The following is a 16,757-nucleotide window of genomic DNA, read 5'->3' on the forward strand; positions in this document are numbered from 1 at the left end:
GATCCTTGCGGCACCCCACTAGTTACAGCCTGCCAACCTGAGAATGACCCGTTTATCCCTACTCTCTCCGTTTTCTGTCCGTTAACCAATCCTCTCTTCATGCTAATATATTACCCCCAACCCCATGAGTCCTTACTTTGTGTAACAACCTTTTATATGGCACCTTATCGAATGCCTTTTGAAAATCCAAATATACTACATCCACTGGTTCCCCTTTATCTACCCTGCTAGTTACATCCTCAAAAAACTCTAATAAATTTGTCAAACACAATTTCCCTTTCATAAAACCATGCTGACTCTGCCTAATCATATTATGATTTTCTAACTGCCTTTTACCACTTCCTTAATAATGGATTCCAGCATTTCCCTGACGACCGATGTCAGGCTAACTGTCCTGTAGTTCCCTGTTTTCTCTCTCCCTCCCTTCTTGAATAGGGGTCACATTTACTACCTTCCAGTCCACTGGGACCGCTCCAGAATCTAGAGAATTTTGGAAGATGATAACCAATGCATCCACTATCTCTGCAGCCACCTCTTTTTGAACCCGAGTTTGGAGGTCATCAGGCCCAGGGGATTACATTCGGGAAATAGCATTGTAAATGAAGTCTCTATGAGTATGGGAATTGTAAACATTGAACAAAATTGCCACACGCTGTAGCAGCACAAATGCTTACATTTGAAAATGCAGATGAGTCAACTGCCAGAATCAATACATGAAGATAACATCACAGCTATGAAGAGGGACCTTTCTGGTCTAAAGTGTCTTTTTTGTGTCATATCAGTTGAATTTTCCCACTTTCTGCAGAACTAAAACTGGGTACTACATAATTCATTTAAATTGAAGATGATCCTAAACAGGACAGAAGTCCATAAATAGTTTGCATACAGCCTGATAGCAGCCAGACATTGAAAGTTTGAAGTATGTATGAACATAACTTTTAGCAGCAGGAAAAGGTGATTAGGCCCAACATGCCTGCCCCCCTTTTTTAAAAAGAGATCAACCCCATTTACCTATCAGTGCCTCATAAACTACAAATGATTATTATCTCCTTTCCAAGATGTGTTGCTGCTTTGGAACATACCTCCAGAATGTTGTCCCATATAACAGATGTGATACGGCAAACACAGCAGGATTTATTTCACATTATAACTTCTGTATAATAGAAATTATATTGCAGGGTCAAGTAATTTTAGGGAAAAGAAGCCTTACAGTATGACGATGGTAACTGACAAGTGTTTGTGCTTGTGGAGTGGCAGGGATGGTGTCTATGGAAACATTCATTCTAAGTCTTAAGCTCCCAGCTGAAAGAGAAGGCTCTGTGGTGGATCTGTGGGAACTATTGGTGAAAAAAAAACAAAAAGGGGTTTGCTGCCAGTTTGCCCCTTAAGTACCTTTTTCAGTATATTGCCCCCTCAATTTTCTCCACTCCTCTCCTGAAGAAATTGCTGAGGTAGAGTTCCATAGCTACTGATTACCCTCCTCTCCTCCCCCCTTCCTCCTCTCCTCCCCTCCTGTCTCTTCTCCTCTCCCTCTCCTCATTTCCTCCTCTCCATTCTCTCCTGCTCCTCTCCTGTTTCCTTTCTTCCCCTTCCTCTGTTCCAACCCCTTTCTCCTCCTCCTCTCCTTCCCCTCCTCCATCCTCTTCTCTATCCTCTCCCCCACCGTCCTCTCCCTCCACTCCCTCCCTTCACCCTCCCCCTCCCCAAACCCGGGTTGGAATTCAGGGTTCCTTTTGTAAGATAAAAGTTTCTCAACATGTAATAAAGCAATTGGGTTCCATCTGCTTTTCCTTCAAACACAAAAAAAGACCTTGAAAAGTTGTAACAGATGTTCCATTAAATTCTAACAAATTTATTAACTCTTTTCTTCCATGCTTTGTAGAAAGGTTTATGTTTTATCTACCCAATTAACAGATGTCACCCTAACATTGCAATCTCTAAAGAACAAGGTACAATGGCAACAGGCTGGCTTTCAAAAGGATTATTGACGTACGTGTAATTTCTTGTATCAGAAGCACTGTTTGGCTGTATGCAAACAAGAACTGATCTTGATGATAAGCAACTTCAAAGTTCATCCGTGTTATACTCTAGGTTTAGTTTCTGTTTACACTTAATGTATAAATTTTCACTTCACGTTATTCCTTTATTAAACTGGTTGTTTGCCATCTCTTCTAACCTTGTGCTCCTATTGGTTATGTTTGCTGTGACCAGGTGTTCAGCACATGTGTCTGTGTATTTGATTAGTTTGTGAGCACCATGCAGTATCTAATGAATTGGAAATGTGTTGGAATGTGTACTCCATAAGGACTATGGAAGCTATGGGACAGCTGTGTTGAGCTGAATCTGCAGTCACACCCTGTGTGAATTAAAGTCCAAACCTGTACTGTTAAGATAAATGCAATGTAATTTTAAGCTTTGAGGTTACACTGCAACAAAATATGCAATTATGCAACTCCTGTACTCTGACTCATTGAACTGGGAGTGCTCTGGGTGTGTGCCCGTTGCTAGGAGTGTGTATGGGCAGTCTCAGTCTGTCATCAGAGTAAGTACATGTCTGAATAATGAACAGATCTTGTTGCAAAATGGCTTAAATTAACTGAGAATTTAATCTAAACAGATTCCTGATAATAAGCACATTTTTGTCGTCACAATTCGTTCCTGATGTAGTAACTACATGTACTATCAGCTTTGTATAAACACAGAACTGTTTCAGTATACCATATTTCTCATTCACTCCCATTATGCAGAATTCTCTTCTGCTTCCCTCCCCAATTTTTCCCCATCTTTCCTGAAGGCAGAAATTCATGCTGGAGTACAGTTCCTGGCATTCTGACAGCCCTCCAGTACTTCATCCAAGTGGCCATTTATCATGTATGAGCTCACATAGTGAGGGTACGTCAACTATTTGACTGTAGGGGCATCACAAATAATCCTGATCCTGTCCTCAAATGACATCTAGATATGTACATTTTGCAGTAAGGGCCACTGGATACTGATCAGAAACTGGAACCCTGTTTCATTTTTCCCTTCACTTGCCCAAAGGTGCGGCAACAAAAACAACAATAACAACTTGCATTTATATCGCACCTTTAATGTAATAAAACATCCCAGTGCGCTTCACAGGGGCATTATCAAACAAAATATGACACTGAGCCATATATAGAGATATTAGGACCAGTGACCAAAAGCTTGGTCAAAGAGGTAGGTTTTAAGGAGCATCTTAAAGGAAGAGAGAGAGGTAGAGAGGTGGAGAGGTTTAGCGGGGGAATTCCAGAACTTAGGATCTAGGTAGCTGAAGACACGGCCGCCAATGATGGAGCGATTAAAATAGGGGATGCGCAAGAGGCAAGAATTGGAGGAGCGCAGAGATCTCAGAAGATTGTAGGGCTGGAGGAGGTTACAGAGATAGGGAGGGGCGAGGCCATTGAGGGATTTGAACACAAAAATGAGAATTTTAAATTCAAGGCATTCCCAGACAGGGAGCCAATGTAGGTCAGTGAGCACAAGGGTAATGGGTGAACAGGACTTGATGCGAGTTAGGATATAGACAGCAAAGTTTTGGATGAGCTCAAATTTATGGAGGGTGGAAGATTGGAGGCCAGCCAGGAGAGCGTTGGAATAGTCAAGTCTAGAGGTAACAAAGGCATGGATGAGGGTTTCAGCAGCCAATGGGCTGAGGCAGGGGCGGAGACGGGCGATATTACGGAGGTGGAAGTAGGCGGTCTTGGTGATGGAGAGGATATGGGGTCAGAAGCTCAGCTCAGGGTCACATAGGACGCCGAGGTTGCGAACGGTCTAGTTCAGCCTCAGACAGCGGCCAGGGAGAGGGTTGGAGTTGGCGAGGAGGGAATGGAGTTTGATGCGATGGCTTCGGCCTTCCCAATATTTAATTGGAAGAAATTTCTGTTCATCCAATACTGCATGTCGGATAAGCAGCGTGACAAATCAGGTGCAGTGGAGGGGTCAAGAGAGGTGGTGGTGAGGAAGAGCTGGGTGTCGTCAGCGAACATGTGAAACCTAACGTAGTGTTTTCGGATGATGTCGCCAAGAGGCAGCATATAGATGAGAAATAGGAGGGGGACCAAAGATAGATAACAGAGGTAACAGTGCAGGAGCAGGAAGAGAAGCCATTGCAGGTGATTCTCCGACTATGACTGGATACATAGGAATGGAACCATGCGAGGCTCGTCCCACCCAGTTGGACAACGGAGGAGAGGTATGGGAGGAGGATGGTGCAGTAACCTGTGTCTAGAGGAACTTGGTAATGTGAGTCTGACTCACAGAATTGTCAGGCTGGAATCTTAAAAGGCAGAGGGGGAGATTGAGAATCTTCATTGTGTTCACTCCACCCAGAAGTGATTTGGGCAGATGAAATCATCTAGTTAGGTCATGTGGTTGGGGGTGAAGGAGACCATTTTTGAAAAGTCTCAGCACACGAAACACAGTCAATTCAATGATAAATTTTAAGCAGAGACAACAGCATGTTTTAGAAATTTCATTATTTTGGTGTAATATAAGTTTGATTTTACTTGTATTTTTGAATGAATATCAAATTTAATGTAAAGTCAGGAAAATTGTTTTTTTAAATTTGTTCTCAGGATATGAAGATGTGGGTAAGACGGTGTTTATTGCCCATCCCTAGTTGCCCTGCTGGGTGGGGCCTTCTCCTTGAACCGCCAGTAGTGATGGTTCTCAATGAGCAAATCTCATGCTGCCAGCTGCAACAAAAAGTAAACTTGTTGGGATTTGCTAAGGCTGGTGGCCTGAATGACCCGTTTATTACTCGCGTTACTATGATAATCTTTATTCTATTTGCACTTTCAGAAGAGTCTTCACAGGTCCCTTTGACAGGGCAACAAAGGGTGACACAAGCCAGAATATTTGCTTCTCTGATTGGTAAGTAAACATCATGTGGACTGACATAGGGATGCACTGTGTAGGGAATATCCAGATTTAAAACTCCTGGGCTATATTTTATTCTGTTTGTAAAGTTAAAGAAATGAACATAGAAATCTAGGTGGTGCCCTTGACACCGTACCGAATCCTGGGGCAGGCACCAGACCTGAAGTGATGCCACAGGGATACCCGCCCTGTAAAGCTGGCGAGATGTCAGAACGGCACCTTGCTGTTCCATGGTGTCAGCCGTGGTTCTGTGGTAGCACTTTCGCCTCTGAGTCAGAAAGTTGTGGGTTCATGTCCCATTCCAGGAACTTGAGCACAAAATCTAGGCTGACATTCCAATGAAGTACTGAGGCGTTAAACTGAGGCCCCGTCTGCCCTCTCAAATGGATGTAAAAGATCCCATGGCACTATTTTGAAGAAGATCATGGGAGTTCTCCCCAGTGTCCTGGCCAATATTTATCCCTCAACCGACATTAAAAAAAACAGATTGTCAGGTCATTATCACATTGCTGTTTGTGGGAGCTACCTGTGTGCAAATTGGCTGCCACGTTTCCTACATTTCGATAGTAACTACCCTTCAAAAGTATTTCATTGGCTGTAAAGCACTTTGGGATGTCCTGAGGTTGTGAAAGGCGCTATATAAATGCAAGTCTTTCTTTTTTCTTTATGGGGAGGGAGGGGGACGGTCACAGGCTGAGCTGCCCAAAAATTTGAAGCCATCCTAATGCCCTGCTGTTGTTTCCTCAATGGTAGAATCCCAATTCAAATGGCATTTGATCCCTCTGGAATCAGGTGGCTTTTACATCTCACACTGTGGGGCCCACATTCAGTCTACAACTGCAATTAAGTCTGCTTTCTGCAAGCGTACTTATCACTGGCTATTATGGAAGTGTATCTGATGAGATTTCCAGGACTTCCTCCCAGCCATGTCCTCAAAAGTGACATTGGACTGGGATGGGATAGGGGCACAGACAGAAAAACACCTACCCTCCCCATTGCAATTTGCCATGTGCGAGGAAGGGACGGAATCTGGGCAGAGACGGGGTTCTGCCCCATGTTCCAGCCCCTCCACTCGTGAGACGTTTGACTTCTGCCCCAAAATGGCATGTATGTTCTAGGCTGCAGGTTTTTTTTAACTAAACTGGGAGGTTTATAATGACACTTTAGTTAAAAAATCTTTCTTTAATTTACATACAAAGTAAAATATACCCCAAGGGTATATTTAGATATAATGGGATTGTCTTAAAGAGGAAAAGGTTTACAAATTGATAAATTCTTTATAAAATTCAATTTAACAGTGATAAAATAAGAATATATTAGATTGAACTATCAAAGCAAAGAATATTTCAGTTCCTTGCAATGTTGGCTTATGGATGGGATTGAACAGTGACATTGGAAGTTTTTCAGTAGATTTCTTAACACAATTAAATATTCAAGTTGAGGCAAGTTCAAAGCAAAGACATTTACAGGAGTTCCCTGTACTGTCAGAAATCCACTCAGCTTCTGGTAACCTTATTAGAACAGAGTAGTCTTAGTATCCTCTCCAAACCATTACTCTGTCGTTTGCTACAAGGTCTCCTTGTTTGCAAGTGTTCATTACCACCACCAAAGGTGAAGATTTGCCTTCAACACACTTTAATTGCTTGGCAAAATAATTAAATTTTGGAAATATTCTTCATATTTAAACTTTATGAATATATCAACTGTCAACTTTAACCTGTATAGAATGATACACATTCCCAAAGTATGTTAGCCCATTAATGACATTTCATTTACAACTTCGATTAGGAAGCTCACTTCGACACTTGTCTCCAAATATTTGACTTGAATACTATTAAGATAAATCACTAATCTACATGATGGCTCATTAAATGATATAGTACTGAACTTTACAGATATGAAAACTTCTCGATCTTTTTTATGTGCTCAGTTAGCTGATTGCAGCCAGTGTGGCAGTAAGAGTGTTATAATTGGCTTCACCATCTCGGATCCAATTGTAACACTCCTACAGCTAAAGTCCTTGTGATAAATATAGGCCAAGCTTTATTTACATGCTGAAACTGCCAGACTGAATGTACAGATTATTATTGAATGTGGGGCTGACATTTCTTATCCCAATGTCCAGTGTGTGCCAGTATCTGGTGCATTAGGTTGAGAAAAAAGGGGCAGAGACCTTTTATGCCAAGTCAGCACCCCATTTTCATATCACGTGCCTTTCTAGCGGCAGGATGGGCAGATACAGGAAGATCCCAATTTTCATTTAAATGACATGGAAGTGAGATTACAACATCTTCCATGTCATTTCCCGCTATTAACACTGGTTATAAGGAAGGTAAGAAAATTACCGATATATTCTTGATGTTAGCAGTTGTTAGGCTGTGTCTGAGGTTGAAAGATCATTAAAGAGCCAGACAGGAAAGGCAGGGGGAGGTTATCTTCTTCAGCACATATTGGGAAATTGTGCACCCCAGCTCATGATTTTCCATCCGTTAGAGGATAATACTACAAATAATAGCCTGATGAATAATATAATAATAGAGGATGGAGTGTTATCTGGCTGGCCTTTGCCTTGGGAGGGATTTCCTCTCAGAGCTAGACCTGGACCTGCTCTCTTCCCCTCCCTCCATATAAAAATTAGCTAAGGGGAGGAAAAGGAGGGCTGATGTGTTGAAGTTTGATCGACATCCTCTAGGACAGAGACAGTCCTCTGGGAAAGTACTGGTATTGTCTAAAACCAAAACAGAAAATGCTGGAAACACTCAACAAGTCAATCAGCCTCCGTGGAGAGAACAGGTAAGTTAATACAATACAATATTGGAAAATGTGAGGTTATGCACTTTGGCAGGAAAAATCAGAGAGCAAGTTATTATCTTGATGGCAAGAGACTGGAAAGTACTGCAGTACAAAGGGATCTGGGGGTCCTAGTGCAAGAAAATCAAAAAGTTAGTATGCAGGTGCAGCAGGTGATCAAGAAGGCCAACGGAATGTTGGCGTTTATTGCTAGGGGGATAGAATATAAAAACAGGGAGGTATTGCTGCAGTTATATAAGGTATTGGTGAGACCGCACCTGGAATACTGCATACAGTTTTGGTCTCCGTACTTAAGAAAAGACATACTTGCTCTCGAGGCAGTACAAAGAAGGTTCACTCGGTTAATCCCGGGGATGAGGGGGCGGACATATGAGGAGAGGTTGAGTAGATTGGGACTCTACTCATTGGAGTTCAGAAGAATGAGAGGCGATCTTATTGAAACATATAAGATTGTGAAGGGGCTTGATCGGGTGGATGCGGTGAGGATGTTCCCAAGAATGGGTGAAACTAGAACTAGGGGGCATAATCTTTGAATAAGGGGCTGCTCCTTCAAAACTGAGATGAGGGGAAACATCTTCACTCAGAGGGTGGTAGGTCTGTGGAATTTGCTGCGCCAGGAAGCTGTGGAAGCTACATCATTGAATAAATTCAAAACAGAAATAGACAGTTTCCTAGAAGCAAAGGGAATTAGGGGTTACGGGGAGCGGGCAGGAAATTGGACATGAATTTAGATTTGAGGTTAGGATCAGATCAGCCATGATCTTATTAAATGGCGCAGCAGGCTCGAAGGGCCGATTGGCCTACTCCTGCTCCTATTTCTTATGTTCTTATGTTCTTAAGGTTTCAGGTGTGGGCTCTTTGTCAGAATTGCAGCATGTGCAATTTTTTGCTTTTTGTTTATACTGGCATTGCTTGTTTGGATTTGAATAGTTGTCTTTTTAGCAACAATTTATATAGCATAATGAAGATTTGGGAGAGGTGACTGAAAATGTGATCAAATAGATAAGTTTTAAGAGGGCTTTTAATGATGGGAAGAGCAAGGCAGAGGGGTTTAGAAATGGACTATCAGAGAGTGATCCGAAATGGTTAACGGTTTTGCCACTAATCTGGTCAGTCGAGCTGTCTTCGTTCTCTGTACTCAATCTCTTCTTTCCTTCTCTCTAGTCCAGTGTAGCTTTTGTTATAAAGTAGAACGCTAAATTAAAATGCAGATGAGCACAGATCTTCATGTGTCACAGGGCTATTACTGGTCACTGCTTATCTATGACATAACTTTCCACAGGATGTTCTTCTTTACAACGACTAACACCACAGCAGCAGTTTACAACCTTACCAGAACATAATATTTATGAGTCACTATCCAGAAATAGTGAGCTGCTATCAAATTGTTGGATAACTTATTTGACCCATTTTTCAGACCTCACTTTTAGACATTTTTATGTTACTTGGGTTGCATTACTCTAGTTACATCGAGTTACATCGAATTTACAGCACAGAAATAGGTCATTTGGCCCAACTGGTCTATGCCGGTGTTTATGTACCACATGAGCCTCCTCACTTCCTACTTCACCTAACCCTGTCAGCAAACCCTTCCATTCCTTTCTCCCTCATGTGCTTATCTCGCTTCCCCTTAAACGCATCAATACTATTTGCCTCAACTACTCCTGTGGTAATGCGTTCCACATTCTTACCACTCTTTGGATAAAGAAGTTTCTCCTGAATTCCATATTGGATTTATTAGCGATTATTTTATATTTATGACCTCTAGTTTTGGACTCCCCCAACAAGTGGAAACATTTTCTCTACCTCTTTCATTATCTTAAAGACCTCTATCAGGCGACCCCTCAGCCTTCTCTTTTCTACAGAAAAGAGCCCCAGCCTGTTCAGCCTTTCCCAATAAGGATACACTCTCAGTTCTGGTATCATCCTTGTGCGTCTTTTTTGCACCCTCTCCAATGCATCTATATCCTTTCTATAATATGGAGACGAGAACTGTGCACAGTACTCCAAGTATGGCCTAAACAAGGTTCTATACATGTTTACATAACTTCTCTACTTTTCAATTCTATCCCTTTAGAAATGCTTGATTTGCCTTTTTTATGGCCTTTTTATCCTGCGTTGCTACTTTTAGTGATTTGTGTATCTGTACCCCTGGATCCATTTGCTCCTCTATCCCATTTAGACACTTATTATCGAAGCAGTATGTGGCCCCCTTATTCTTCCTACCAAAATACACCACCTCACGCTTATCTATATTGAAATTCATTTGCCAATTACCGCTCATTGTGCAAGCTTATTAATGTCTTCCTGCATTTTGTCGCATTCTTCCTTTGTATTAACTACACCCCATAATTTGGTGTCGTCCGCAAATTTGGAAATTATACTTCAAATCATTAATGTATATTGTGAACAACAGTGGTCCCAGCACCGATCCCTGTGCTTTAGAGGTGGTACAACGAAGGTTCACTAGATTGATTCCTGGGATGAGAGGGTTGTCCTATGAGGAGAGATTGAGTAGAATGGGCCTATAGTCACTGGAGTTTAGAAGAATGAGAGGTGATCTCATTGAAATGTATAAGAATTATTAAAGGGCTTGACAGGGTAGATGTGGAGATGTTATTTCCCTGTCTAGAACTAGAGGGCATAGTCTCAGGATGAGGGCTGGGCGATTTAGGACTGAGATGAGGGGGAATTTCTCCACTCAGAGGGTGGTGAATCCTTGTAATTCTCTACCAGGTATTTTACCCATTGGTAGAATGTCTGAGTGAATGACAAATTGCTTGAGGGAAGAGAAAAGTGCCTGAATGAATTTAAGCCTGAAGATATAGATTGACCACCCACATCACCCTCTCCAATGGAGTGGCAGCCCACGATATCCAGAGTGAGGTCCTCCATGTGGCTTAAGGGCTCAGAGTGTGCCCCCTCAAGTTGGCAGCCTTTTCTTTCTGTTATGTACCTCATTTTCTTGCAATCATGAAGAGATTCTGAAGTATTGACTTAACAAGTACTGCCCTAGATATGCAGTTGGGCACTGTGCTTCCCAAGAGTGCAAGAATATAGATGCAAGTGGGTGTTGGGGGAGTCTTTAATAGCCCTACAAATCATCATCAAAAGTTTTCCTGAGATTGTGAAAGATGAGCCATGCATGAATATGGGTGCCTTGTGCTAGTGTTAGAGAGAGCAAAGGGCAGCGTTAAGATAAGGAAGCATTAGCTGTGAATAGGCAACTGGTTGAGGTGAAAATATGTGTGTGTGCACCATAGCAGATATAATAATAAAACTATAACACCAGCAGACACTTAGCATGGCAAACTTCTTCAAGGTGTTGAACTTTATCCTTATCTGGGAGGTAGATCTCCAAACAGCTGACTTTGCATTCACTGCTCCACCACTACTTCCCATGCAACCCTGACAGATGCCTTTTGAGGAGAATGCCCCTTGCAGCAAAAACAGCAAGCCTCCTTTACATCTCACTTCTCTGAGTATTACTTCCACTGCTCTCTATGAAAAGTAAGCCATCCTCTCTCCTTCCTGGGTATTTGCAGGCATCTGGCTCGTCCTCCAAAACATGCAGCAGAAAAAGCAAATCAAAACAAATCTCCCCAGACAAAACGTGCAGTGCCTCTTTAAGGAGCTACAGCTGCATTTTTAAGTTCCTGCCACTAATTTCTCATTTCACACTTCCAACACATGGTGCAATCCACACTGGGAGTGCACGCTCTTTATGGAAATGAGGGGACTTTAGCAAACCAAAGTCATGATGAACCTTTAGAGAACACTGGTTCGGCCACAACTGGAGTATTGTGTCCAGTTCTGGACACTGCACTTCAGGAAAGATGTGAAGGCCTTAGAGAGGGTGCAGAAGAGATTTATTAGAATGATTACAGGGATGAGGGACTTAAATTACGTGGATAGACTGGAGAAGCTGGGGTTGTTCTCCTTGGAACAGAGACTGTTGTGAGGAGATTTGATAGAGGTATTCAAAATCATGAAGAGTCTAGACAGAGTAGATAGAGAAACTCTTCCCACTGGAGGAAGGGTCAAGAACCAGAGGAATAGATTTAAGGTGATTGGCAAAAGAACCAAAGGTGACATGAGGAAAAACTTTTTTACGCAGCGAGTGGTTAGGATCTGGAATGCACTGCCCGAGGGGGTGGTGGAGGCAGATTCAATCATGGCCTTCAAAAGGGAACGGGATAAATACTTGAAAGTAAAAAAATTTGCAGGGCTACGGGGAAAGGACAGGGGAGTGTGGCTAGCTCGATTGCTCTTGCATAGAGCCGGCACGGACTCGATGGGCCGAATAGCCTCCTTCCAGTGCTGTAACCTTTTGATAGAATCATGTTCCCTCCCCATTCCCATAATGCGGAATGCTCCTCTGCACTGCCAACTGTGCTGTTACTACACTCCCAGCAGAATTTCTATCCCCCCATTCCATGGATTTAGTTGTAAGTGGAGCCCCAACAGCAGCTCACGAAATCCATGAAAATGTGGGTCTCTAATGTTGTTGGTTCTGCAGAGGTCAGGACTACTGCGTGTTTGCCATCAATAGCACTCCTTCAATGTAAATGTGCCCCTTGACAAGGTTATTCTGGCACACAATACAAAGTACAAGATCAAAGAGACTGCTCATTTCTCTGTGTGAGATAAGCTTGCCTCATTATCTATGGCTAAAGTTATTGACTCATTTCTTTCTCAGTAACACTTTATAATCTCTTCCTGCCTTTGATCTTTGACAGTAAGCAAGCCAAGACATTTCTATTTTTAATCTATATTAAATCTCTTTCTTCACCTTACAAATGTGGCAAAGAGGGAACAAACAGAATTTGTGAAAAATGGACAATGAGAAATACTCACAAAGATTATAATAGAGCCAAAACAGGACCATCTCTTTTACCTTCTTACTAACGTATTCGGTCTAGACAGACATCTCTTGTGCCACCTTCATATTATCAACTGCCATGCCTTTTAACTTTGAGTTTTAGTTAATCTATGGGTGCACCTGTATTTGTACTGTACGTAAAGCAAAAAAAAACCAATTTGATAGTTAACAATTAACCTAAATAATTACAGAGTTGCATGGCTAGTATTTTTCCCAACATTAACCTAGGAGTTTTTCCTATGTGAAAAATAACAAATGATAAACCTCTCAGTCTTGGCAAGGTAAAAGATACTAAACTTTTGAAGCTGATTAACAAAATGTTTTGCTTTCAAAGAAATGTTTTTCTAAACTTATTTAATTCTGTACCTGCATTGATGTACGTGGCCTTCATCAAATTTGTTACGGGGAAAAAATATTTGGTGGTTGGCTCAGTGCCATGGAGTGTGAGGATGCAAGTTTGAACTTTCACTGTGTTCTGTTTCTCTACAGATTTGCAATGATTTTTGAGGTGCCAGAGAATGAAATTGGGCTGTGTAGCTTCTGTTCTTCAGCGCGGTCAGTGCAGGACGCGCTTTAATGATCTTACCAGGTCAGGAAAAGTGAGCATAGTTGCTGATTTGCCTACATCCTGTGGTGTACAACACCTATCCCCCTCACTCTGTCTTGCCATGCGTACTCCATCACATCACTTCTCACGCCCACTTAAGTTTCAGCAGCACCCATCTTTCATTTTCTATGCATTTCCTCACCTCCCCATTTATCCATCCACTGCTGCCACTCACCCCAATCCTTATGCGATGTGATGCATCTCTCTGATAGTCACCCTCACCCAATGCACTGCATCCATCAGGTGAATACGTGACTTTCAGTTACTCACAGGTCTGTTCTTTCGCCCCTTGTAGAAGAGAGTGCAAAATGCAAGGGAAAGGGAGAGCACTGAAGTTGGCGCTCCACAAATAGTCCAGCTGACAGATGCAGAGGAGGACGCGATGGAGATAAGTGGCACATCTGCGTCCCTGTCAATCGGAGATGGAGAGACTGGGAACACGCAGATGCCTGATGACAGAATTTAAAACATCTATCACATACATTCTGACTTTATTTCATGAATGACTGAACTATGAGAAGCCTGAGTATGGTGATTGGCAAGATTGTTACTTTGCCAGGACTAATTCATGTCGCTTTCTTTTGACTTCCAGGGCCTTCATGCGTATTACAAGATTCTGTGGAGATGGATGACAACAATTCCTTAGAGGACCTCATTCCTTCTGAGGGTGCACCGTCACAGGACATACAGCCGTGCACCAGCGCAGATACTGGCACATTGGTGGCTCCTGTTACACAGTTTGTTGAATTTCCACCTGGTGATTCACAATTCACAAGTGAGCACGAACAGACACTGGCAGCAGGGGCAGCGGTGGAGAGTCTGCGTTGGAGGGCGCATTCCTCTCCAAGCTCTGCTCAGCTGGACACAGATGCTAAACCCAGGGGGCCATCATTGGGTCGAAAATCAGTGGACACAGATTTAAGGTGATTGGCAAAAGCACCAAAGGCGACATGAGGAAAAACTATTTTAGGCAGAAAGTTGTTATGATCTGGAATGCGCTGCCTGAAAGGGTGGTGGAAACAGATTCAATCGTGGCTTTCAAAAAGGAATTGGATAAATACTTGAAAGGAAGAAATTTGCAGGGCTACGGGGAAAGAACGGGGGAATGGGACTAACTGGATTGCTCTTACAAAGAGCCGGCATGGGCTTGATGGGCTGAATGGCCTCCTTCTGTGCTGTAATTATTCTATGATTCTATAAAACGATTGAGATACCGCTGCAACTTTGTGAGGTACTGGCAAATGTGCCATGCACACTCTCCACAATAACGGAGAGGATGGAGGAGTCCAACTCCAACATTAGTGGAATGCTGTTGCATGTAATGGCAAGAATGTCTGCCATGGAGAGAGTGGTCGGCTCCATGGAGCTTCAAGCAAGGGTCTCAAATGAGTCTATGCAGGCCATGACCACGACTTTAAACAGGATGACAGATACCTTATCTGTGGCCTTACAACGCGTCACTGATCTGCACCAAGCTGCTCTCCAGCACAGTGGTATGAGTGATGTGGTGCTGGCCCAGGAGAGGGATGATAGCGAAAGGGAAAATGAAAGTGAGAACTCCACTCAAAGCGATCCCACATCTCACCTGTTGCCTCTCCTTTAACCAGTACCCGACATGCTGCCTCCTTTTCCGATAGCCGAGTCTGCCCCTGCACAGGTGCAGGTGTAGCAGTCTTTGGCGGGGCCCTCACAGGCTGCAAAACCCAGAGATCATAGGCCAAAAGCATCTCAGCAGTTAGGGCAGGGATCTGAGCAGCCTGCCTCTACCTCTGCTAAAGCCACAGGGGACAACCATGTAGAAGCGGTAGGAAGCATAAGTTTAAACAATTGTAATTCATCAAGAGTATGCACATGGGTGTTTGAAGAAATGTTATGTTGTGAAGTTTCCTTATTTCATGTCAGACATAAAATTTATTGATTTGCACCACTTCCACTCTTGCCTATTATTGCGTCCCGAGCGCCAACTCATCCTTTCATTTGCTTCATGATGAATGTCAATACATGATGGGCCCCATTGGGCGATGTGCAATGGGTGGGGGGGGGGGGGATTTGTGGTGGTGAGAGCGGGCTCATGCCACCAACCAGTATTTCAATGTTTCTTTTTCCCACTCTGACTAAGTGAACCTTTGAGATATGAAATATGAAGGCATCCCTGGCATCTCGGGCAGCAAAGTACGTGGCTGGTCTGGCGATGGGTGCTCCATCTTCATATTGCTTATCGTTGTCCTCCTCCTCCTCCTCTTCTTTAATATTCTCGTCGTCAGAAGATGCTTGACGAGCGCCTACATCGTCCTCCACCTGTAACCCTCTCTGTTGTTCAATGTTGTGCAGGACGCAGCACACCACTATTAATCTGGATACCCTCGCTGGCGAGTACTGAAGGGTGCCTCCAGACTTATCAGGTTACCTGAAGCGCATCCTCAACATGCTGATGGCTTGCTCAATGACACACCTGGTGGTCATGTGGCTCTCGTTGTATCGCTCTCGTGCCTTGTTGGTGGGGTTCCTCACAGGTGTCATGAGCCAAGTTTGAAGGGGTATCCCTTGTCACCTATGTGCCAGCCCTGAAGTCTGTTTTCTGGTAGGAAGAGGATTGGAATATTGGACTGTCGCAGTATAAAAGCATCATGACAGCTCCCAGGGAATCTGGCACTCACCTGCATGAACCTCTTCTTGTGTTGCACTCCAACTGTGCACTGATGGAATGAAATCCCATGCAGTTGATAAAAACTCCTGAAACTCCTAAAATATTGGTCCGCAGATTGCCACACATGTGCAATTGATTGCACCCTGCACCTGAGGGAAGCCAGCCAGAGAGACGAAACCGACTGCCCGCTCATTCTGGCTATTGTCATCGTGGGAAGTTCACATAAGTGGAGGTCCTGGCAAACAACCCATCCGTTATCTGCCTTATACATTTATGTGTAGCCGACAGAGATCCTGGAGATGTCTCCAGTGGCGCACTGAAAGGAGCCAGAGGCACAGAAATTGAGGGCAGTGATGACTTTTACAGCGATGGGCAATGCGTGGCCACCAGATACAGCAAGGAGCGGCTCTTCTTGAAGGAGGCTGCAAATGTCTGCAACCACCTGCCGTGTCTATCTGAGGGAAAAGTGTCAGTGGACTGGAGGACTGCTAATGTTATTTCTATATTTAAAAAGGGAGATAGAACAAGTCCAGGGAACTACAGACCAGTTAGCTTATCGTCAGTGGTAGGAAAGATAACAGAATCTTTACTTAATGATATAATAGAAAGACATCTAGAGAACTAAAATATAATAAAGAATAGTCAGCACAGATTTCAGGAAGGAAAGTCATGCTTGACCGACCTTATTGAATTCTTTGAAGAAGTAACAGAAAGAGTAGACGAGGGTAATGCAATTGATGTAGTTTTGGATTTTCAAAAGGCCTTCAATAAGGTGCTGCATTGTGGACTCATGGCTAAGATCAGAGCATGTGGAGTCAGGGGATTGGTAGCAGAATGGACAGCAAGCTGGCTACAAAACAGAAAACAGAGAGTAAAGGTTAAGGGTAGCTACTCAGACTGGCAAAAGA

General features: G+C 43.2%; 1 long non-coding RNA gene across 2 annotated transcripts in view; it reads right to left on the reverse strand.

Moving 5' to 3' along the window:
* The window catches only part of LOC137323310 (uncharacterized), a 29,482-nt gene extending 16,803 nt beyond the window's left edge, over positions 1-12,679 (reverse strand). The window contains exon 1 of one of the 2 annotated variants that reach the window (XR_010963343.1): positions 12,611-12,679. This is a non-coding gene — a long non-coding RNA (uncharacterized lncRNA). Of the gene's footprint in view, positions 1-12,570 lie in introns of both variants that reach the window. The other variant, XR_010963342.1, reaches the window with a different exon arrangement.
* Between the last annotated feature and the right edge of the window lie 4,078 nt (positions 12,680-16,757).

Source organism: Heptranchias perlo, chromosome 7, assembly GCF_035084215.1.
Source record: "Heptranchias perlo isolate sHepPer1 chromosome 7, sHepPer1.hap1, whole genome shotgun sequence".
In the NCBI taxonomy this organism is placed as follows: domain Eukaryota; kingdom Metazoa; phylum Chordata; class Chondrichthyes; order Hexanchiformes; family Hexanchidae; genus Heptranchias; species Heptranchias perlo.